Raw genomic sequence first — 24184 nt, forward strand, 5'->3', positions numbered from 1 at the left:
TAACTGATCCCTTCTCTGCGTAGAGGGACCGTGGAGGAGTCTATCGCAATGCGGATGCCGTACTCCCAGGCAAAGGAAGGAATGCTAATTGACCTGAACAGAAGTGAATTAACAGAATTGAGATTCAGGATTCTCACTCTCAACTGTGAGAAGAATTTCGCACTAGGCTGTAAACTTATTTCTTTTCCCCACGTTAGGAACTCCAACTCTTCTTTCAGTTAATGTTGCTACAATATTGGTAGCATTAACTGATTTCTTCAAACATACTGTTATAATTGAAGTTGATTTTTTACATTGCTTCTGTCTTTCTATTCTCCATTAAGAAATTGTTACTCATCATTTCAACCAAATTCTTTTAAACTTCTGGAATCTGAGATAGTTATGAAAACTAAAACATAAAAGCTAAAGAAAGTTGATGTGAAAACATTACAACACATCACTTGTGAGGTAGCTTAATAGGATTGCTACTAGCAAGATTACTCTTAATGGCTTTTACGAACTATGGTTTATAATATCAAACTGCTGCTATAAAAAGCAAGGAATTAAAGCGAATACACTATACGTAAAGGGGGGGGAAGAAAAAACTTACATGTCTGTTTGGGGTTTATTTTGCATGTTTTAATTTTGTTAGTAGGATAAATAATTGCAAAGTTTTAAATTCTGTGTAAGTTTATAATATGAAAATATAATAAAAAAAAAATTAGAGTGCAACTTTAAAACACAGTCATCAGCTGTAAATGCAGTCATTAGTCAACTCCTCTTGCCACATGACTGATACTATTGGACATTTTGCAAACTGCCAAATTATGCTGAAGCTTTGCTGTTGTCTAAAGCAGAAATCAGCCAGCCCAGGTGAGGTTTTGCTTTGTGAGGGTCAGCAGTGAATCAAGCTGTGGGTTTGGTGATGGTCCAAGACCACTGCTCTCGCTGTTACACCTAACTGAGATGGATGGTCCTGCTCCTTCTTGCTTTATTGCATTTTTCAGAGGTACAGCCATGTTGCAGTTTTGGTTCTGCATTCAACAGGGTTGGATGGAAGTAGAAAACACACCTTGAGACATTCTGATACTTAGCTTAAGTTAATTTTATCTGTTATTGTCTTAGTGTGTGACAGGTCTGTAAGACAGAGAAATCGCCTGGTTTAGAGCACAAGCTGACCAAGCCGTATTGAGGGGGAGAGTGAAGGGTTAGTAGCTCTAAGTTAACATCAGTATCACATGGCACAGCTGCTGTAGTGTACTCTTTCCCTAAAGTCGTCTAGCTATAAAGGGAAAAAAAAAAAGAAGTTTTGTGAATTTACCTATTTTAAGTGGTTATGATTTCCATTGGCTGAGAACTGATGGGTGAAAATGAGGTGGGGTTTTTTAAATGGATTTTTATCTTTTACTTCTGAACTTTAAGAACTGATACCTGAAAAATTTAGAAATAACTGTTTGAGCTGAAAATACTTGAAATGGAAACCATTTTTAACCTCAGGCTAGTCATTTATTGCTGTACTCTTCCAGCAGCCAACGCACATACATGTGTACATAGATCTATACATATATATAGGCTCATAAAAAATACATTGAAAAAATATTGAAATGGAACAACTTGTTGGCTGAACAAACATCGTGCTTGGTTGAAACATGCAAAGGATGTTTTAATTATATGCTGGACTGCCTCACTACAAGCTTAAAGACACCACACACTGCGTTACTCCTTCTTTTCTAATTCCAAGTCAAGCTACGGTACTGATAGATTGTTTTAGGCTCACATTGAATAATGAATTTTCCCAGTACACGCTGCAAAATGAATTGGCAAATTTTGTGAGAGGTTGGACTGTAAATCTGAAATAAGACTCCCTTCATCACAGTTTCAGTTCTTCCCACCAACTGTTCAAATGCCTCAGGTGCCAGAACGGGTTAGAAAGCCCTGTGAGAGGATGGCAGTTCTGCTGATGACAGTGAAAATGCAGCCCTGCTTTTTCTGCCTTTAACTGCACACGGTGTGGAGCTTTACAGTCAGCCTGAGCCGTAAGGAAATGCTGGTACAATGCATCACTCACCATTATGTTTATAATCACAGCTAATGCTGTCAAATTATGTACTGCAGGTACTTAACCCTGTTTTCAAGCATTTCTTTTTGTTATACATTAACATATGATACATAACTGAGTAGTACATGGTGACAGGAAAAAATAAATTAGTAGTATACCTTAAAAATTACATTTTTGTGACTATCTGATACTAGGACACTTTTACAATAATACAGTCATGTTTTTTAAAAATCCTCCCATTGTTAGACATAAAAGGAGTTTATGTTCCCAAAGACATGGTAGGAAACCGGTGTCCTTTAAGTGCACAGCAGGAGGCAGCTGGCAGTGGCTTTTTTAATCATATAACCCTAGGGCATAATGCTGTTCATATGCTTCAGTTAATAACAGAAACGACCACCAACTTTATTAGAGTTCCAGTTTGCCCCCACAGTTTAAGTTTTCCTAGCAAACCGAGTTTTGTTGTTCTGAAAGAACTCAGGGCAACCTGGTGTTCATCATAAACCCAACACCAACTCCAGGGTGGGGGTCCCCGTGTGACTGTGGGCTTTCAAAGGTAACGAAGAGCAGTGTTACTGGGAATCAGTGGATGAGATGTAAACTGTTTAACCTGTCTGTCTTAGCCTGGACTAACAAAATGCCCAAGACCAGGAAAGACACAGACACAAGGAAGCTATAGGTTTAGCATTAACATCATACAAAAGTCAAACCAGCACAATCAAACTCTTTTTCGTTTTGTTGAACAGGATTGTGATTACACTACTGCCCAGACTGACTTTTATATATATATATATATATATATATATATAATTTTTTTTTTTTTTACCCTTGTGATTTTATTGACTTTCAGGTGAATCAGGCCCTGGCTGACAGACTCTTTCCGTAGATCAGGGTTGAATAGCTTTCTGTATCTGGAATAGACACGTCAGCCAAGAAAAATCACAGCAGCACAGTTCACCTGAGTTTCTTCGTAGCTGGGTCACTGTTCCATTTGGTTGGAGAACCCTCTCCCTCATTAATAAATCTGGTGTGCACTGTTTGTACTCGTGCAGTTCCATAGCTCCACTTCTCTTAAGCAAGGGTAATAGGTGATGTTTGTACGTAAAGAGATGGATTTGATGTATTGTTAGCTCCATAAGTTAGAAGTTACTTAGCAGCTCAGGTAGGAGGCATGGTAACAATAAAAGGGATTTTTTTTTTAATTTTTTTTTTTTTAAGTACAGATCTTTGTCTTAAGAGAGCAAGAGTAGGATGTGTTATGTTTTATATATATGTTTTGCATATACTTTTATTTTAATATATATTTGATTTTTTTTATTTTAGAAAGTAAAACTTGATATAAGCTGTTAAAGGAAAATATATCATGCAGAGCCAACGACCCAAAGGGTGAAGCTGTTTCCGCATCATATCCCAGGTCCAGGCAGTAGCGAGGCTGAAGATTTATTCCAGCAGGCACACTCACACCCACCTGCCTATGTATGTACACCTGTATATGCAGTCAGCCACACAGATCACAGATACTCAGCACCCATATGAACATAGACAGCATCAGTGGCCTCATCCTGCTCCCCAGTCTGGATGGACTTCTGTATGGAAGTTCACCAGTTAGAATGCATGTATATTACAAGGTGGATCCTTCCAGCAGCTGGGCTGAGGCACTCCAAGATCTCTAAGTATATTTTGGATATTAGTGATCTCTGTCCATTACATCATCTTAAGTGATATGATTTTACTCTCTTCTGTGGGAAGCATTGTGACTTATCTGGTAATGCTGTGTCATCTTGTTTGCCTAATTACCAGAGAGAGCACTGATTAGGCTTAAACTCAAACAAATAGATTTTTACGTTGTCTGAAATATATGGATCAAAAGTTAAACCAGAGTTCTTTTGAACAAAGAACTAATAATGATTAAGAGCTACCTTTTTTTTTCTCTTGTACCTTTCAATTGATAGTAGGACTACATAGTATGATTGATTAAAATCAGTAATTTAGAAACTGACAAAACAGTGCATTACAGAAGGGGGTCAGCATGACAACAAAATGATACAAATGACCCCGACTGTAATATTTAAAGCTTTTAGAGTATAACACCTTTCCATTTTTCTTCCCATCCTCCCAAAAATGCAAGCAAATTGGTATCGGGTTTTCAACGATGACTTCAGTGATAGGTGTTGTAGCACTTTTTCAAGGAATAAAGAATGCTTTATTTTACGACCTACACAAATACCAAAAAGTACCATAATGAATATTAATTATGTTAAATTTTAGTTATTTAATTTTTTAGTATGTGTTCCTTTCATTGTTGTGTAGCTTATTGTTATTGCTCTTTGCTTATTTGTATGACTATAAAGCCAAGGATAAAGACCCTGTGATAAAGACCCCTTGTAATACGTGCTGAAAAGTCCAAATTTAACATATGATCTTTGCTCAAATAATCTCATTTTGAAGACCCTTGGAAGAAGAGAATACAGAATACAGTACAGCATCATGCTCCCTAACACCTATTCAGGGTACCAGTTCGTAAAGTTTAGGTAGCCATCACAGGCAAGTGAAGCAAAGAGAGATTAAGGGGGAAAATGAAACAGCTCAGCAATGTAAGGGGCAGTGTGAAAGAAGAGGGGGGAAAAAAAAAAAAGCATCTATCTGAAAATGTTAGAAATAAGCAATGGCCATTTGACAGGAGGAAATTGATACTTCTGTTAGTGAGACAAGAGAAAGAGGTAGGACTGTCTGAGGGGATAAAGAGGGAAGATGTAAAAAGATAGCTGAAATTCACTAAAAAAACAAATTCACAAAATTATATTTGCAACAGCAATCTAAAAGATTGTGAGCAGAGAAAAACAGCCAAAGTGGAAGAAAATGTTATTCCTGTAAATGATGTGATGAATTGTCAGGGGAGAGTGTGAGTTCTCTGAATGGATATGAAGTGCTAGACTGTAGAAATGCTACACAGGAAAAACCTAGAAGTTTTGGCAGGAGTTCAGGATTCATGGAAGGTCAAAAAAGGAGGACCTGGAAGCCAATGAGCAATAGGAAAAAATAAAGTTCTGGTTTGAACTTAAAGCAATTGTTAGACATCCATGAGGAGACGTGACAAAGACAAGGTAAGATTTAGTTCAAATATGTAAATTAGAGAGATGACTCTGAGTCATACAAAAATGTCTTTGCAGGTGATAAATGGCCAGAGATAAGGTGTGTAGAAAAAAGAGCAGGAAAGCAAGGGCAGGCACCTCTTGGAGCACCCAAAAAAAAAAAAGAGCTGATGGTAGACAAGAAGATGACATAGATAATGAGAAAGGGTAATTACATGAAGAATTATGATCAGCTGTCTGGCTGATGTTATAGAAAGTGGTTTACAGATGAGATGAGTATGAACATGAAGTACTAGCTTTTAGCCTTGCTTAGAAAACATTCATTAGAAAGCTTTGCCAGTCACATTTCCTTAAACGGATTGTGTGGAGAACAGAATGGGAAATGTTGAAGGGAAGCTCCCTGATATGATTGTAAACACTGCATTCAGCAAGTTTAAAGAGTTATGGAACATAGAAATGCAACAAGCAGAATTTTTGCTCTTTATCTTAAGATGGGAGAAATCAAAGGGGAGCAGGGTGAGTGATGACAGAGAAGTGTGAAGAAAGGAGACTCCTGTCCAAAAGTGTAAAGAGATGGTAATCTTAGAAGAGAGAACAGAAGCCTTAAGTCTTTTAAGGAGGGAAAAGGCTTTCTTGGAATAACAAAGAAAGGGGAACAAGGATCATTTTAAGCAAAGCTAACTGCCTAGACACCAAGCCATGACTTAAAATGCTGGTGACTGTCTCTGTGAACTGCATTGCGCTACAAAGACAACCAAGAGGGTTTAGAACTGGTCTGTGTCTGTCTGTCTTAGAAGGGATGAGAATTTAACTGTTCTCTTTGTAGGGGAAGGCCTTACCTGAATATGTGGAATAAATATACAGCTTCAAAATATTATATAATGGATTTTGATGAAATTAAGACAGAATATAGCCTTTCCCAGATACAAAGTTTGACATATTATCTAGGTTGTGTGATTATAGGGGAGGTCTTACCGGTAAGGCTGAGAATGGCTTGCTGTTTAACAGCCAAGGTTTCTAACTAGCATCTAGAAACAAAAATATCCAAACAGTTTTCAACATAAGACAGTAAACAGACAATATATTCTCAATCTATAATGAATGAAACATTAGAATAAATATATACAGTAGCACAAAACCTGTTGCCTTTAGGAGTCTGAGATGTATCTTCCTTAACTTCATACTTCATTGTTATAAAGAGAAAACTATTAATTTTCCTAATGAGGCGTTCTAGAGCAGTGTTGCTTTATATAATGCTAATCTTTTTCTCCTGGTTTTCCTTCATTTGCTGTTAATAATACTTATAGAATAATTTAGTCTGCAGGTGTAACGAAATCTGAGCCTTCAGGCTATTCCAATCACACAGTCAGTATGTAATTATTATAAAGAGGCAAATATTGTTATACCTGATTGTAGTTGGAAGAGAAGATAATTGAATTGAAAAAAATAAGACTTCACAGAAAACTCCTATTTTGTGGTACTTTTTTGTGGCATGTTTCTGTTCGGTGTTTTACTTTTTTAAAAATTATTTGCTTTTATTTTCTTTTAAATTTACTTATTTAATTTTAATATACTAAATTTACTTGTTATGACTATTTTTTTCCTTTTGCATATAGTTCCAGGGCAATTTTTAGGGAATATGTGTCCTCATCTAGAGTGAGCAACTTTCACACTAGCAGTAACATATTAAAAAAAATGGAAGATGCTAAGTAAGATACTCATAAGGCAAGTGTCTTAGAATACAAGCTATCCATATGATTTTGTTTAGTTACCTTTGCTTCTATGTTGTGTATCTTTTAGGGTAAAACACCTGAATAAGCATCTTACAGATGCATATCACAAGCTGTGAAGAGTACAGAACAGTGAACAGAAGAATGTTCTTTTGCGGTACAGAGTCTAGACTGAGACAAAAACAGGTTAACTCGAAAATAATGACAGGTTGCCCAGAAGATGCAAACATAAGTCGTGTCGTCCACCTTCTCATGCCTCTTTGCCATCACTTGCTAGAAGCAAGAAATAATGTAGTTCTTTTTCAGCCATCCTTGCTTCTGCTAATAGTTTTTATTCCAAACAAAAGGTGAAGAACAGGGAGAAAATTAAGATGACAGGCATAAAGTAAATGAGAGCCAAAAAAGCTCAGTGTTAGCATGTGTAGCTAAATATCTCCACTTACAGAAACATATTTCTACCTTTCCTAATTGCAGTGTCAGCCCTTTTTGTGTTGCTGATTTTTAAGTACAAGGTGTAGTGAGGAATAGAATTAGTGAAAACATTGTTAAATATGACATACAGGTGAAAGATCAGAATGATTTTTTTTTTTTTAAAGAAAGATTATGACTCTTAAAGCTGTTAGTACCGCTTGAAAAGAAAAATAAGGAAGATCCATTTTTATATACTCTGCCTGGTTTTCCAAAAGACATTTGGTGAAGTCCTTCATGAAAAGCTCTAAAGAAACTGTGCAGCCTTGTGATGAGGTAGAAGATCCTTGCATAGGCAAAAATAGTGGTTAAGGATGAACAGAAGAAAACAATTAATGGTTGGTGTTCACAGTGATGTAAGGTTTTCTACTGGTAGCCATGCAGTTCAGTGTATTTGTTGAAAGAGAGATCGTTAGTGACAAGGTTTTCTAATGATACTAAGTTGTTTAGAATATTTAAGATAAGAATCAACTAAAAAATTGCAGAACTTTGAGACCAAGAAACTGATGAGAGTCAAGGTTAAGTAAGTTTCAGTTGAAGCACGAGAAAAAGGCAAATCAAACTTCATGTGTAAAGTGATGAATGTGAGTTGAATAGAAACCAAAACAACCTGAAAAGGAAAAAATTCTGGGAAATGTGGAAGAGGTCTATAAAATCATAGATGATAAGGAAAAGATGGATGAAGATGGATTTTTTTTTTTTTTATTTTTTTTTTTTTCAGTTTGTGGTTTGTTTGGTTTCCCTGTAGTCCTTTTGCCATCAATAAAGAACATGAAATGATGCTTGCTGGTGTCCAGTTCAGAAGGAACAAAAGGTGGCAGTACTTCCTGCAATGTATATACAGATATTCGCATTCTTGCAACAGGATGCTGCAAATGCTAAAAATTTGCTTGGGTTCAAGGGAAGAGTCAAGACTTTTATGGAAAAGAAATCCAGCGGGAAATACTAAGCACACAAATGTACCAAGTAGTTTCATAACCACAAACTATTGGGAGAGCGTTCAGAGGAGCACTTATTCCTCCATTGTCCTCCCACAAATCAGGAAATCTAAAGCTTGAAACAGTTCAGAGAGCAGAAATGTGAAAGCAGAAGTTTCCTTTAAATGGAAGAGTTATCTCAGTTTCTACTCCAGTAATTATGAAGTGACTACCTGGGGGGAAAAAGAGGAGGGGAAAAAAAAAAAAAAAGGCAGATGGAATGAAGCTGTTGAAAGACTTAGCTTCAGATCAAAAATAATTAGTCTGTCTGCCTTAGTCATTTACCTACCCAGCCTGCAGTAACAGCTATATAAATTACTAGTAACCTAATTATCATCATTAAGCAGGTGTATCCAGTGTGTTTTTTCTTGTGTTGGATTTTTTTTGTCTGTTTGCAAGTCTTCATGGCATCCAGAAGTAAAATGTAAAAAAGGTGGAAAACAAGCAGGTATACCTAGAAAAATACCAGAGGGGAAAAAAAAAAAAGAGATTTGGAATAAATATCTGTTTACAGTGCAGAGTCAGCAGGTTTTGTAAACTCTTAAAATAAGATTATAAAAGATGAAACAGAAAAGCTTAGTTCAGCTTTTAAGAAAGATGTAAGCAATTTTAAACTCTACTTTTTCCCCAGGGAGTGTCTGCAAATATTTCTAATGAATTACAGCATAATTAAAGTATTTGCTGGGTGATAATATATTTTTCCTATTAATTTCTTAATTTCTAGAATACTTAATTGTAGGTTTCAGGGGCATGAGGTTAAAGCAGTATCTTTCCATGGTGAAAGTATGCACCGTATTCCTTTTTTCAGGAGGCTTCTTTATGTAAGTGGTTTGTTTTTTTGGTTTTTTTTTTTTTCTTCCTCCAAAATTTTGAGAAATCAGAAGGCTGAGGTGAGTCAGGAAGGTGGCTGACTATTTTAGGAAGTTGTGGAGTTGAAAGGTAGATATCATCTAGTTAAGGAGTTCCTGATAAGGACATGGTACGGAGTCCAAAATGGATTTCTGAGAAATAGCTTGAAGTTAGTGCACTAGTCACCAGGATAAGTGGCAGCGGTTCATACTTTCTTCTCCAGTTAGAAAGACGAGACTCTGTTAAAACTAACCTTGTAAACTTGAAGGATTATTGGTTACAAAATGAATGATTGTTTTCTCCATTTTTTTTTTCTGAAACTGTAATTGATGTTGCCAATTTAAACTAGGAAGTAGCTTTAATCAAAGAGAAATAATGTGTTTTGAAGGAATGGAAATCCCTTATAAAATGCTTGAAGCTTTTTTTTTTTTTCCCCTCAAGTTTACTCGCTTCGTTGCGTTGCAGAATGATTACCTCTTGGTACCTATAACTTCTTTTTTTTTTTTTTTTTTTTTTTTTTTTTCCCCCCAAATTTAAAAGATTCTTGTATGCATTGTGACTTTTTTAACCATCATATAGTATAGGTCACAGGAGAAACTGTGAAGTACAACAGCCTTTCCCACTCCATTTAAGTGATAAAGCAATTGTTCTCTCACTCTAAAAAAAAAAAAATATGTAAAATATAAATTAAAAAAAAAAGGAAGTAAAGGGAATGGCCCTTTCAAATCTTAAATACATGAAACCATTCATGGATATTAGGAGTGGGAGCAAAATGTGTGAAATAAATCTTTGGCAATCCAAATTAATGAAAGCGTCCAAAACCTGAAACCACACCCTGAAGACAATGGTTCTCATCCTGCTTTCACAGGAAGCAAACTCAAATAGGCAGTACAACACAACCTAAATTAGAATTTGTTCATCAGAAAATCATAAACGATATTCATTCTCAAGTGGGGAAAAGAGCTTTCAAATTAGTTCACTACTTTAAAAATTAAATACGTATCATAGTACACTGAACTTCAGGTTTTTCTTATAGATTATATTTTTGTAGTTGCAGCAAAATAATCCAATTAAATCTTGGATGTTACATGTTTTTTCTCACTTCCCAAGTTAGCCTGCCACGTTGGTAATCTGTGTGTGTACCAATTGTAGTTATTGTTACTGTCACAAAGATAATTTTGATTGCAAATGATATATTGTTCGGTGTACGTATTGATAACTTCCCAATGCATTGCATGTTCAGCATTTATAAAGCACTTAACATGTTGGGGTTTTTTTGACATTTCTAAGTCCTCGGTTTCACAGGTATGTGTTAGGGACGTGGTTTATATGTTTGCTTATAAATAAAAAAATGCAGTAGCGTATCCTTAAAAATGAAACACAGCCTAGTTTCAGAATTCTTTTTATATCCCCTTTCCACAAAAAAATGGATAGCTTCATCCTGCCTTACTTCTCTGAAGACAAAACCACATCCTAGCAATTCAGTAACAGGAGGATGTGCAAGGTATAAATGTAAGTGAAAGGTGCTACTTTCAAGTCTGCATCTGTAAATGAGAACCCTCATTAGCGTTTCCTTCCAGTCCTAATTTCGTTCTCCGTAGCAAGGCACAAGGGGTATTTGAACATATGGAAACCTGGAGCTTAACTGTTCCGATTCCATTCAGCTGTTCCAGCTCTTCAGTGCTTTGCGCTGTTTAGCATTTGTGTGCGTTAGGTAATAATTTAGTGTGTCCCGTTCCGACCCAATTTCTGTATGTCTGGCTGCAGACCAGCGCTGTGGGCACACGGTATGGAATTGTCGTAAATCTGCCTGTGCTGACTGGAAGCGCTGTATTGCTGCGGTTGGGAGCGTGCACGCGTGAAGGTTTCGGAATGCTCGCGGAGCAATACCGCCCATTCCCAGCAAGTCTCCCAGGGACTAAATTAATGTATCTCATATTGTATTGATTGTAGCCAATAAGTGCCTAAATGATTTGATGCGAGGCAGAGGGATTATGAAGGGAAGAGAGAAGAGGCAGCTTGAAAGAAATATGCGGTTTAATTACAGGATGAATTTCGCCAATCTACCTCCCCCTAGGAATTTAACAAATAGGCCTAAGTGCACTTAGCTGTTCCTGACATCTGTTGGAATGATATCTGCCCGTGATGAGGGAACTGTGGGAATTGGTCTAAGGGTATTGTCAGGACTAGTGAGCCACAGGAAACTGCTTTTCTGGCTGCAAAATTAGACGAAAGAAAAGCCTGCATTAGCAGTTTGAGGTTAAGCTGTAATGATTACGATTTCTGTAACAGAATTCCACTTTCAGATTTCATGACGCTGGCTGTGTCTTTAGAAAGGTGTTAAGTAAATATTGAAAATGTTGTTGAAATATAAGCAACGAAATACCAATTTGAGCTAGAGTCAGCTATTCACAGTGCTGCTGTTGCTGGAAACTTGATCTATGCCTTTTGAGAGAAACATCCAGGTTTATACCTTTTTTTATGATGTGTTGTTATACGTTATGGAACTCGGGGTCTCTTAGGTAAACAGTGGAGTCGGCATGAAACCCAGGGAACACAAAAGCTGGAGCTTCAGCTTAAATTCTGTAGGAAGACAAGCGTGGTAAAGACTGATGTTGTGTATTTGCTCATTTTGATTACATCTGTAATTCAGAGGGAAGTATAGATTGCTTAATGCTTTCCACTGCGTTTTGTGGTATTTATGCTTTACCTCTGCAAAAGAGAACCTGGCAGTACCTTTAAAGCACTACGAGATAGAAGTTTCTCTGCATTATTTGAAAGCTGTGTTTTCCCGTGCTTTGAGCATTTGTCTGTTACCTCATAAATTTCTTGGAAATCGTTTCCTTTGAAGAAGTTATAATCGTCTGTTTCAGGAGGTAGAAACAGAAGGTGAGACTGTGTGTCCTGCACACAGGAAGCTGCGCGCGTGTCCGTGCCTGTGCGCGCATCCTGACCGTGCGTTGTGCCTGTGCGAGGACTGAATAACCCACAAGATTAGGCCTGTCTCATGCAAATTCTTCTGCCTGCGCTGTTATTTTCCGATGATTTCCATGGACAAATTTGAAAGCAAAAATATGTGGTTAATTGATTCTGCTGTAAAAGGCAAATTAGAATTTATGGCTCTAGGAAATGTTTATGGCTTGTTTTGTTTACAAATACAGCGATTGAGGATAGAATTTCAGTTTGTGTAACCATGCAGTGTTTTCTTAGGAATGACTGTTTGAATTCACGTCCATCTGAATTCCTGATGCCCTCCTCTGTTTTACTGATTCTTCAAAGACTGCAGTGATGTTAAATGGGCAAGCACGTGACAAAGATGATAAATCACAGCAAAGCAAAAATTTAATGTTTGAGGGATTTTTTTTTTTTTCCCCCTGCTATAATCCTGAAAACACACATATAAATGTGTTTATGTAAGTGACAGACAAAAATACACAGAGGAAGAGAAAGACACACGGTGTAGCATGCATATTGTTTTTAAAGACCAGAAAGTTAGGAAAACCAGAAGATTGTATTTGAAAGGGTAAGGAGACTACAATAGGCTACACCAATGTCAAAACCAAAACATTTTAGTATAATTTTGCCCAGCGTTGACTAAGTAATTTGGTGAATATATAGAAAAAAAAGAAAGCAACTGATTTGCTCTTGAAGATATGAAAAACAAAGAATGAGAAACTTGGAGACAGCATCTCAGTTTTAAAATGCAGTTGTGTGGTTTTTGGTTTTGGTTGGTGTTTTTTTTTTTGTAGCATAGATGTTTTCCTCTGATAATGGATTCTTAGTTAACATTAAAAAAAAATTCCTTCTTAGCCTCTCAATTGCAAAATATGGGATTGCTATCCAATTTCCAATGAAACATAATATAATAGAAATTAAAGCTAAGATACCTGCAAAATTCTTCCTTACAAACACGCCATCATTATTACTTGATTTTTAGGAATGTCTTTATTTTGCTCCATTTCCTGAAACTGAAAAGTAATACAACTTTCTGTGCATAGTGTAAATCTCCTGGTAGTAGGATTAAATAGAATGTTAATTTCTTTCTCTCTGCAGACATGAATACTCTAGTCTTTTTATCAGAGATAAAATGGGATTTTTTTGCTCCGTAAGCACCCTATGTATTAAATCATAATATATGTATAATTATCAGTTTTTTTCGCTTTTACCTGAAAATGAGCAATCTCTGTGTCATATCTTAAAGCAGTTCAAAACAACTGCGATATAATATAAGCTCATCCAGGCTAATATTTTGAGTTCATTCAAATCTTGCACCTATAATTAGGCATCTAAATATAACGGCCTCATTTTTGAAAGATGTGAGCACATTTGGGTACAGTGACTTGCTAAGATTTGCTGTGCTCTGCACTTCTGAAAACCAGGCCGTATCTGTAGGTAGCCTAAATAAAGACTCATGAACTAATTTGAGACTTAACTAGAGTTTAAATTGTTGGGCGTGTTTCTCAGTTTGGGTTATTCTTAAAGGAGCGAACCAGTGATTCCTGGCAGCATTCCCTGTCTGATTGGCACTGGTGACAAAGCACCCAGGCTTTGGTAAGAAAGGATTGCGCCCTGATTTTAAAAGTATCTTTGAAAGCTCTGTAACAGTTCAGTGTTGTATTATGTTATCCCAGTTTAAGGCACAAGCTCTGTCTTTTATGTTCTAAATTTGCTAGAAACATAATGGAAAATTGTTTAGGTGGAGCACTCTTAGTGGGACTGAGTTACGTATGGATAATCTGAAGTGCTTGCTCTCTTCAAAGCCAGTGTGCTTAGGGAAACACATTACTTGCTTTGACTAAAACACATTCTATATTTAACAGCATTTATGACTGTCAAACAGTATGCTTCTTTTTCTTCTTGTATTGGTGGTACTTTCAGAAAATTTATCAGAAAACTATTTCAGGGATTGTTTTGTTTTTCTAATTGGAATGAATTTTAATGACTTTAGTTATCAGTATTTTTAATCTCTAGATTTAGATTCCTCAAGATAAAAAAAAAAAAAAAAGGTATTTTAAAATGTGGTTGTCATTCCTAATACCTTGTAATTGTCACCAGTACTGGCACTGGCAACTAGATGAGACAGAGCAATCAAAAAAAAAAAAAAAAAAAAAAAAAAAGCAATTCTTCATTTAATGGGAATATTCTCTGTGTAATGTGCAAACCAGTCCAGAAAGTCCAAACTGTAGTCTGAGTGTATTCATTGTAATTCTTTACCCTTTGTCCAAGTTTCATTTCATTCATTGTCTTATATTTAAATTTGGCATCTTTTGTTAATTGAGGCTTCTTGTAGCTGAGGCTTGAATGGAGGCTAGGACGTAGATGAAGGAAAATGAAACTACAGTAGTGTACTAGCATGAACATTGCTACTTTCAAGGTTTGGTTATTTGATTTATTTTTTTTTTAAACACATATATTATTTTTTGCTGGACGTGAAAAGAAGATACAGGCATGGCTCTAGGTACATTCTGTAGTAGCTAGAGAAAAGACATTTATTTTAAAAAAATAACATTTACAGAATTGTGAAGTTGTATAGGTTATGTTTTATTAGAGAATAACAGTAATGCAATATTATTGTCTGAGATAATTTTCAAATATGGATAATTATGCTTGTGACATAGCATAACAGAAGACTGGTATTAAGCAAATACTGTGGCTCACTGTTTTTCCCAAAGTCCCATCATTTCATTTTCCCTCCCATTGTGGAGAGAGATTTTCCTGCGAATCTATCTACTCTTTGGAAAAAGAATAAGTTTTCAAAAATTATTACAAGTATCACTGTTGTCACAAAATACTAACAATCAATTTATTTACGTATTTCCACATTTCATTTTCATTTCATGAACATTTCATTTCATTTCCACATTTCATAAACAAGGAATGAAAATAGCTGTGGTCTTATGAAATCTCTGCATTTCCTTGGAAGCTCAGTGTTTTACAGTGCAAAATTCAGCTATCAGACTGGTTGTTACTGAGCCAACCAAGAGTGTGATTTAAAAAAAAAAAAAAAAAAAAATCCAGTGTTGAACTTAATGAGTTTCTTGCTCCCTCGTTTTTCATGTGACATGAGCAATTCGTAAACACTTTGTGGTTTAGGCAGCAAGGTGGGAGCAGAAGTATCTAAAAAAAAAAAAAAAAAAAATATCCCCAAAAAACTCCAAGAAAACCTGTAGCCAGAATGACAAATCCTTAGGCACAGCTATAAAACTTACAGATCAGTAGCACAGAGCCATAAGAATGTATTGACTGTGGCCCAAACTCATCAGAAGATTGATCAATCCAGCTGACTTGCATTAATTGTGAAACAGAAAGAACGACGCGATCAATGATAGGCATGAAAGTGAAGCAGTAATGATGCCACACCTAGCTAATCCGATAATGGAGAACCTGATGTATAGCGTATTGGAATTGCACTGTTCGGGCCCCTGTCACAATAAAGTATATCCTGCAATTATGGGGAAAAATGGAGCAGGCAGGGGTTGAGCCAGCCTAATCGGCCAGCGCCACAGCAGTTCTCCCGATTAAACACCAAGTTAAGTGACACTCCAACACTGCAACTCGTCTGCTTTATAAAAGATAGTCCTTAAATTAATGTGAAACTGTGTTTTAATCAAAGCAAACTGTGAATATTAAGATGTGTGCAAGATTCTAGTTAACTGTGAACAGTTTAATGATTTATAAGCTGGTGTTTCACTGTTGGCTACAAGGAGAAAGGACCACATGCTGAATTGAGAGCCACCAGCTTCCCATACTGAAAATCGGTTAGACTTGGTACAAGCTTAGGGATCTGATGGGAAAAAGAATACACTTAACAGACCATTAGAGAATTCAAATTTAGTTAACTTCTGTAAATGTTTGCTTATAGTCACTGATTTTAGTCTGCTCAGTGTTATATGTTGATGAAAGGACTCAGTTCACCTTATCCCTGGTCAACAGTGTTTCTCACTTTTTTTTTCCTCTGTCTGTTTGTCTTTCTGTCTTTTTTGAGAAGATAAATGGCTGGTCTCAGAGCTGCTCAGCATTCAGGGAGTACGGGGAGTGATGTTTCTATGTGGGTTTGAGCAATTACAGGAAGGGAAATGGATGGCTGCCTAACCGCTGAGGAAGCACCTAAGCCAGTCTGTAGATCTCTCTGCTTTACCTTCTGGAAATCATTGACTGCTTTAATTCCAGTACTGGGAGGGTATTTTCATGTTTCATCTCTAAATTTATCACTTTTCAGATACAAACATTTGTGTATAAATTGGACTGATGTTTTGACACTATGTAGTTCTTGAGACTCGTCAAAAGAACCTGGCACCATTTCTACATGTAGATATAGAGGGTTTTTCATTAACAAAACAGCTGCTACTCTTGTTGTGGTTTTTTTCCCCTAAAGAAGTTGCTGAGGCATAAAAGCTTGGGGACAATTCTCTAAGCAAATAGCAAACAAACAAAAAGATTCACGTTCCTGTGTGTTAAAGTACACTCGTTACAACTCCTCTGAGATGTGAAGAGCTCTGCACATCTTGCTTGAACATCTTTGGTTCTGGAGCCATCAGCCAGAGAAGCAGGATGGGGGTGTGATCAGTAATTGTCCAGCTATCTCACTTTAATGCCCTCGTGCAGAAAAGCCAAGACTTTCAGACTTCAGCTCACATCTTCTATTTCCTTTTCAATGCAGTGTAATTTTCTCAGTACTGTCGGGAAACTCTATCAGACGTTATTTGCACAGGGCTTTTCTTCTTCCCCTCTAAAGTTGATTACACCTGTGGGGAATAAAGTGACAAAAGAAATGCGATTCCTCACATGGTTACAGTAGGAACGCAGGAGAAATTGAGGAGATAATTTATCCTAAAGCTTCTAAGTATTTCAAAGGGTTTGTTTTCAGTATAAAAATGTAATCTAAATCTAGATTAATAAGTGATTAATAAATCCTGAAATGGGTTTGAGACTGCTGAAGTGAGCTGACAGCAAAGACTTTTTGTTTCTTTGTAAGAAGAAAATAGAATTAGTGTTCTTCAGATTTTTTTTCCTTAAAAAATGCTGCAGTATAACGAAAAAATAAGAGAAGGTGACCAAGTTGTGAATGTAATACTACCATGCTAGATTTTAATAGCATCTGCTTCTGTGAGAAATGCAGAGTACCCTGTATATTTTCTAAATATATTTTGGATTGCGTGAAGTGTTAACAGTTAGTTTTACATCTCCCATCGTAAAAGTAATAATAAAAGAAAAGGAGAGTTCAAACTCTATGATGGTTAATAATTGCTGTGGAACAAGCCCTTGCCTTCCTTGATTCTTCATTTCTTTTTGCCTCTAGGGAATTATTTTAATACATGAAAAGTGTATTCAAGTTCTGTTCCAGCAGTAAATGAGATCTACGAGACTTTATTTCTTTCCAGGACAATTAATTTCAAGCCAGCCTATGTTAAAGAAAGTACTGAGCAGTGTATTTTATAATTACTGGAAAACTGTACGTGCAATATTTAAATAGAAATATTGGGTTTCTTTTCAAGTTTAGAGTAATCCCAGTAGTCTTGCAAGCTGCTATGAATAATTCTGTGAAGTCTAAGTGGAAGAGTTCATATATTTTCCCCCTGTCTCTTTTAGATTACTGCAGTTATTTGAGGCAAAAAGTCAAAACACCTCAGCATTAAGTAAAATGAAAACTGAAGTAGTAACGGATAGCCTAAAGACACCGACCTAAACCCGCAAACTGACTACAGTAATGCTTTTTAAAAATGCGTGTTCTCTGCCAGAGAAGTCGCTGGGTGCCACCAGTCACCTGTGAAGTTAACAACACAGTATCTTCACAACAGAAGAACTTATGCAAATATCTAACTTTGCTGTTAGTAATTTAATATAATTAAATAGGTGTGTATATCTGTATAGACCATTCCTTAATAATGGAATGGTCTTATTTGTGGTATCTTGATTTGAAGTATCTTGTGTTATATGCCATTTTTTCTTTGTTTTTTAAATTTTTCACATATAGCTAAAACTTGGTGCCTAGCAAATAGGACTGGGGAGGTGGAGAGCCATACTTGGAAATTGCTGCTTCCCTGGGAATCTGGTTGTTCCATTGGCAATATATTGTTGTTCCTGCTTTCCATGCGCAGTATCGTTACTTTTGGTAATTTCCATGTTGTGCTCTTGAAATAAAACTTGTAACACAGATGGCAATCCTAGAAGGTCTTACTGACTGGCAAGTATTTGAAAAGAAGGTGTTAATTTTTTTCCCTAGGAAAAGAGAGAGGACTTTCACCCTCTCCCTAAGTACTGCTTCATCTGTAATTAGCAGAGGCAAGATCATCCAAATACAGGAATCGGAGAGCTCACTGAGATAGTCTAGCAATGAGGGATTCTACTGGGATCAATTAACATGACCTGGATATTAAAGGGAAAGGAGAATATTTCCTCTTTTTTTTTTTTTTTCCTCCCTCCTATGATTTGCCACATTTATCTTTTAAATACAGACTCTTGAAAGCAAGAAAAGAAAGAGGTTGGTTTTTTTTAATATTTCCAGAGCAATAGAAGTCATCAAAAAGATGTTCAGTTGTGCTGACAATCTGCTTGTTTCTTTTACAGTCTAGACAAAGTGACACGTACAGCTGGGTACCATTGGGAGGCATTGTTGACTGGTGGTCCAACTTTTCTGCTGTTTAACAGTAGAATTGCTCTCATGTTGAAACTTAGGCTCTGATTCTTAATCTCAGTACATTATGTTACGTATTTATGGAGTTTCTGTACTATTTAATCCTATTGTGACATGTCCTTAGAACTGAATAGAAGTGATTAAGGTATCTTTTTTTCACTGGTATTGTATATTGTAATACTGTATTACAGTGTATATGTGACTTTTTACTGGTGGTCACAGGGGACAAACTTTCACCTTTTTAACATTTGTGCCATAAACACTGGAAAATAATATCAAGATTGTCAACAATAATACATTAACATATTAAGTGTTCTGTATTCTTTTCTTCATCCAGTTGAAGTCATGCACGTGGCATTTCTCAAAGGACCCAGACGAAGCATGTAAGTGAGCTAGCATGTAAGCCCATACATTTAGTTACCTAGTACGCATCAGCAGGGATGATTGCTCTGAATGTACGGAGAATGGACTGGACCGCTTTTTAATGTGCAAGTTGAGAGTGCTCATTAAGGGAGAAAGGAGGAAACTTCCAGCACCTAGTACCAGGCTTAAAATCATTCCAGCTTCACTGGAACATGACATTTTTTTGTTCCACGTAAAATCAGTTTAGTTCTTGTCAGAAGTGACAGGATGCTAACAGTTCATTCAGGAAAACATGTACTGCTTTTAGGAAGGTTTAATCTTTGTTATCCTGATCAAAGTTCAGGTTTTCCAGCTTAGTAAGAGCTGACTGCCAAAGCTCTGTAGGAAGGGGAATTTCTAGCATGTCTGGAAGAGCACTCGTCATGTGTTCCTCATTGCCTCTAAACAACACAGATAAAACAGGTGTTGAAACTTGGTTATTGGAGTAAAATGCAGTGAAAATGAACTGCAGTATTCTTTTTTTTTTATTTTTATAGAATAATTCCAGACATCAGAGAGAGACTTTCTATAACCTAGAAATGAGGAATAGTCCTTTTCCTGTTCTCTGGGCTCCAGGCATTCCATGTTTCTGAAGCTGGAACAAGTACAACAAGAATGTATGAAATCTTTAAGTTTTTTTTTAATACTCAGATAACTGGTGAACTTCTCAGAAAGAGATTACGGATATATTTGGTATATAATCAGTTCAGAGCTATCAAATAAAACCAAAAGTGACCCTCATCCTCCTTCCCCGCTCTCCCTGACCACCTGTGAAATGCCAAATTTATCTGTGTCACTTCTCATGGAGATGGATATTTAGATAATGATAGCAAAACTATTTAAAATGCAGAACTCCTCATTCCTTTATTTATTTCATATTTTGCTCAATCCATTTTCCATTATAATGCTTATGGACTACACTTCCCCCCCTGCCATTTTGCTTATGCTTTTGCTTGCTTTGATAAAAATATTTTTTTTTTTCCTCCTTCCTTTCTTTCTTTTAAATTTTTTTTTCCTAAAGACAGATGGTGGCAACACAGTTCTCTCTAAATACAAAAACAAAACAGCTGGTAAGGTGCAAGGCGAGACTAGACCAGCAGTGCATGTCTGTTTCCAGTGTTGCAAAATCTCCTGTAGTTTTTCAGAGGAGTTTGTACACGAACTAAGCACACAATTCTCTTCCCGCTAACTGTAACCGTAAAAAAATAAAAAAATAAAAAAATCACAAATAAACTAGATTTATGGCATACTATAAATTCAGTACCTTTCCTTCCTGGCTTGCATATTTAAATCCAGACTTGACTTAAGAAAAATTTATGGCAGTCCAATAACTATAAAATACTAAGAGGAAATAAAATCAATGTTGGCCCAAATCTTAGAATGCAAACCACACACACGCACTGTAAAATATGGTAGAATACTGCTTACTCAGTAGTTTTAGCTCTAGGAATCAAACAGAATGGAGAACGAATATAAAAATGTGCAGGAAATTTAAAAATCTGTCTAATAGGTGCCTGCAAATTGTTGTTTTTGTGAGGTCAAGGTATTTTTTATTCCCTTCAGGTGAAAAGAATTATCACTGTTGATATATATACATCCACATCGGACAGATGAAAGGTGGTTTTTTTGGTTGTTTTTTTTTTCCTTCTTTGCACTGTTTTTAGTAACAAGTTTCTGGGCTGCTAAGTGTACACATATGAATTACAGTGTTTCAGGAATCAAGCGAAAGGCTTTGGGAAAAACCAAGATATAGACAGATCACAGCGTCTCAGTAACTGAGGGACAGGAGGATGAGTTACAGAAAGCTGTCGGAGCGTTATTAACTTGAATTAACTTTTCACTGTTGTTGATCCAGCAAATCTAATGAACAAATGTCTTTCTCACCCTGTTTGTGACCAGCTCCAGGTATGCAACAATAACTTTAGTTGCCTGTTTGGTCACTTAAATCGGGTTTTTGCTGTCTCTGTTTGCCATCTGCATCCTCCACTTGCTCGTTGTTTTGAGGCTTTCAGGACTATCCCGTTGTCTTCTTAAACTTCAGAAATTCAAAGATCTTCATGCCATGCAACAGAAAATATAGCAAAGGCTATATTCTACCGAGAGGTGCTTAGTTCCTGCAAGATTTACATCTTTATGCAATGATGCATGTTAGAGACCAGAAATGCCGTAATAATTTAGACTTATTTGCCCATGATCGACATTACAGTGTAATTGAGCCCAGGTAAGGGTTTTTAAGCAAAAATATAGTTTTACAATGGAAATTAATTATTATTTTTAGTGGTGTGTGCCTGTTTGAGGCACATTAGGAAATTTTATCTCAGTAAGAAGATACACTCCTGTCTCAGAATATGCATAACAGAGATGTAAAAGGCCTGAATTGAAGTCTCTAGACACAATTAGAAACCAAAACAATTGCTATGATACACTGAAACCTAGACAAGTAACCTAACGGAGGAGCATTCCCTACCCTTTTAATTGCTGCTTATCCTGTCTCAGTAAGTGAGATAATTGATGTTTTACTCTCAAAATTGATCTCAGTGTTTCAAGCAGTTAGCAGACTGGAATGACTTTTAGATGATAACACTAAAAATCGATTCATCTCATAAACTGATCTCAGGCTTGAAAATTTGCTAAACCTGAAGACTACCTAGCTTAAAAATAATGAGTTAGTTTAGATCTGGAGTCCACTGGACTAGATGGTAATTAATCTGGTTTAACCACACAGACCATTACGACACTGTTCCTGCTCTTTTGCGTTCTCCAGTTCTCATTTCCCCACAAGGGCTGCATACATCAGAGCTTTGAGGAGCTCCAAATTATTTCTGTGTAATATTTTGTTTATTATTGTTTAAGTGAAATTAATTGTTTAGTATTGTAGCAGACTGGCTAAAAAGGGAGTGGTTTTCAATTTGAACAACTTGACCTGACACCTCTTTGTTACTATGCATCCGCTTGCAGTTGTGGAACTTACCTCAGGGCTTCGGTTTTACGTTGGATGGTACCTGCAAATAGCATTTCTGGAGGTAAAGGGAGGAAAAAAAGAAATAATCTGCAGGCCACAATAACTTTGAGTAATTTTGCCTATTCATCTCATTGCAAAATTTAATAAAGTAAGTTCTTCAAAATCTGTTCGGGTGTAAAAGAAGCACAGAGTTGTTACAAACATTGGAAACAAAGTGAATTAAAAATAGTGAGTTAAATGAGATCTTGCTTGAGGCTACAGCTATCCTTTATTGAATACATAGGCTGTACCACCGCACTGTGAGCGTTACTTGCATGCAAGTGAGGATGACGTATCTTTTGAATTGTGCATGCTAATTATTATATTAATCATAGATATTATTACGTGATGTTGAGATTAGTTATTAATATAGTCAACTTATACGGTGCTGCAGTGAAAACATAGATACTCATATAGGTGGGAGAAATGCTTCCTTTTCTCTCGTCCTTCCATATCCCTTTATGTAGAGCTATAGATTAGGTATACGTAAGAAAACTTGGAGAGGGAACTCTGCCCTTGGCGGCTTTCAATCTGGGTTAAGATATGGCAGAAAAATGAAGATAGGAATAGCTACATGAAGAAGAGGTTACATTTATTGTAAAAGAAAGATAAGATATTTATGTATAAGATAATAAAATACAATATTGAGATCTTTCCTGTGTATATAGTAGAGATTTCTATCTGTCTTGTAAAGTGTTGACCTGAAACCCTGTCAGTTTAGTTCACCTTAGGGTATCTCATCACGAAGTTTTTTAGAGATGTTGGGAGCAGCACTTCCATGCATAAGGGTCGTATGCAATGGGTTATTACAGTTATTTCAAAAGGTAAAGATACAATAGATACAATTTCAAGCTTGTTATCATGGAGGTCATTGAGGAACATGACATTCAGTTTGCAAAATGAGCATGGGTGTGCATGCACATACACAAGTTTAAATGTTTCCTTCTACTTTTCTATTTTTAGGACAATAAGGCCGTTACTGTGGTCTCATTCAAAGGTGAAAGAAAATGTTTAACTTTGCCAGCTGCACCTGCTTTTTGCCAATCATTGTTCATTTTCTTAACAGAAAAGCAAAGAACATTTTAAATGAGACTTACTTGTTCGGGGTAACCTTAGCACTTGTGAGTGAGAAGAATATACTTGCTTTTATATGACAATCTTTAAATGTCTTTCATTATTAAGTGACAAGGTTTCTTAAGGAAAGCTTTAGAAATTCTTGGGAGAAATGTTTCATTGCAGCAAGCTGTAGCACTGCCACTAAAAATATATTGCTAATTAAAGTTTATTGGCATTCTTTGTAATGCTTTCTTAGAACAAGTAAAAGCACTGAGTAGGTATTGAATGCGAGGCGCTGTCTTTTCTATAGTTAGTTAAGCTGTTTAGGAGAGGAGATTAAGATACTATGCCCTTCCCTTCCCTTTGTAGCTATTGCATTTGAGTATTATGCAGAATAGAACACGTTTCTGTCAGGATAGCAATGCTGCAAAGTCTCCAAGAAGCTTTTGGTTTGTCCCTCACTTTTTCACTTGCCAGCCATGGACAAATTGGCAGGTAAGTTGAATAGTTCCAAGGCCTAAAAGGTACATCTGCCCCTGAAGGAAAATAATTTTGACTATTCTGAAAACAATTCCTTCAATGGAATAGTTTCTCTTTCCCTTTAAAACACTCTAAAGAGTAACTTTTTTTTTTTGTTAGAAAAGGAGTAACTCTGAGGAAGGGGACAAATCTAAGTTTGGATATCCATCAGTTCCTTGGCTTCTTGCTGACTTGGCAATTCCTTGTTTCTCAGACCAGTTCATTTTATAATGGCCTCTTTAGCCAATAACTTGGACCTGCCAGATAAAAGCTGTGTTTTGGGGTTTTTTTTTTTTTTTTTTTGTAATTTGTCAAGCATCAGTGACTGAATGAATGTGACTTATTTTTATCAGCACACAAGCACAGCAGGTAGCCTTCCATATATTTACTGGCAACACCCAGGCGATGTCTCTAGCAGTAA

At 36.4% G+C, this 24184-nt stretch overlaps 1 protein-coding gene across 24 annotated transcripts in view; it reads left to right on the plus strand.

Moving 5' to 3' along the window:
• RBFOX1 (RNA binding fox-1 homolog 1) overlaps positions 1–24184 on the plus strand; it is a 968785-nt gene that overhangs the window by 550962 nt on the left and 393639 nt on the right. The window contains exon 1 of one of the 24 annotated variants that reach the window (XM_086759523.1): positions 19132–19168. The exons of the other annotated variants lie outside the window; for them this stretch is intronic. The gene's annotated coding sequence lies outside the window, so the exon portion shown is untranslated. Of the gene's footprint in view, positions 1–19131; positions 19169–24184 lie in introns of those variants that run through there. 24 annotated transcript variants of the gene reach the window in all.

The sequence above is a fragment of the Chlamydotis macqueenii genome, chromosome 15 (genome assembly GCF_036417535.1).
Source record: "Chlamydotis macqueenii isolate bChlMac1 chromosome 15, bChlMac1.mat, whole genome shotgun sequence".
NCBI classification, from domain to species: Eukaryota; Metazoa; Chordata; class Aves; order Otidiformes; family Otididae; genus Chlamydotis; species Chlamydotis macqueenii.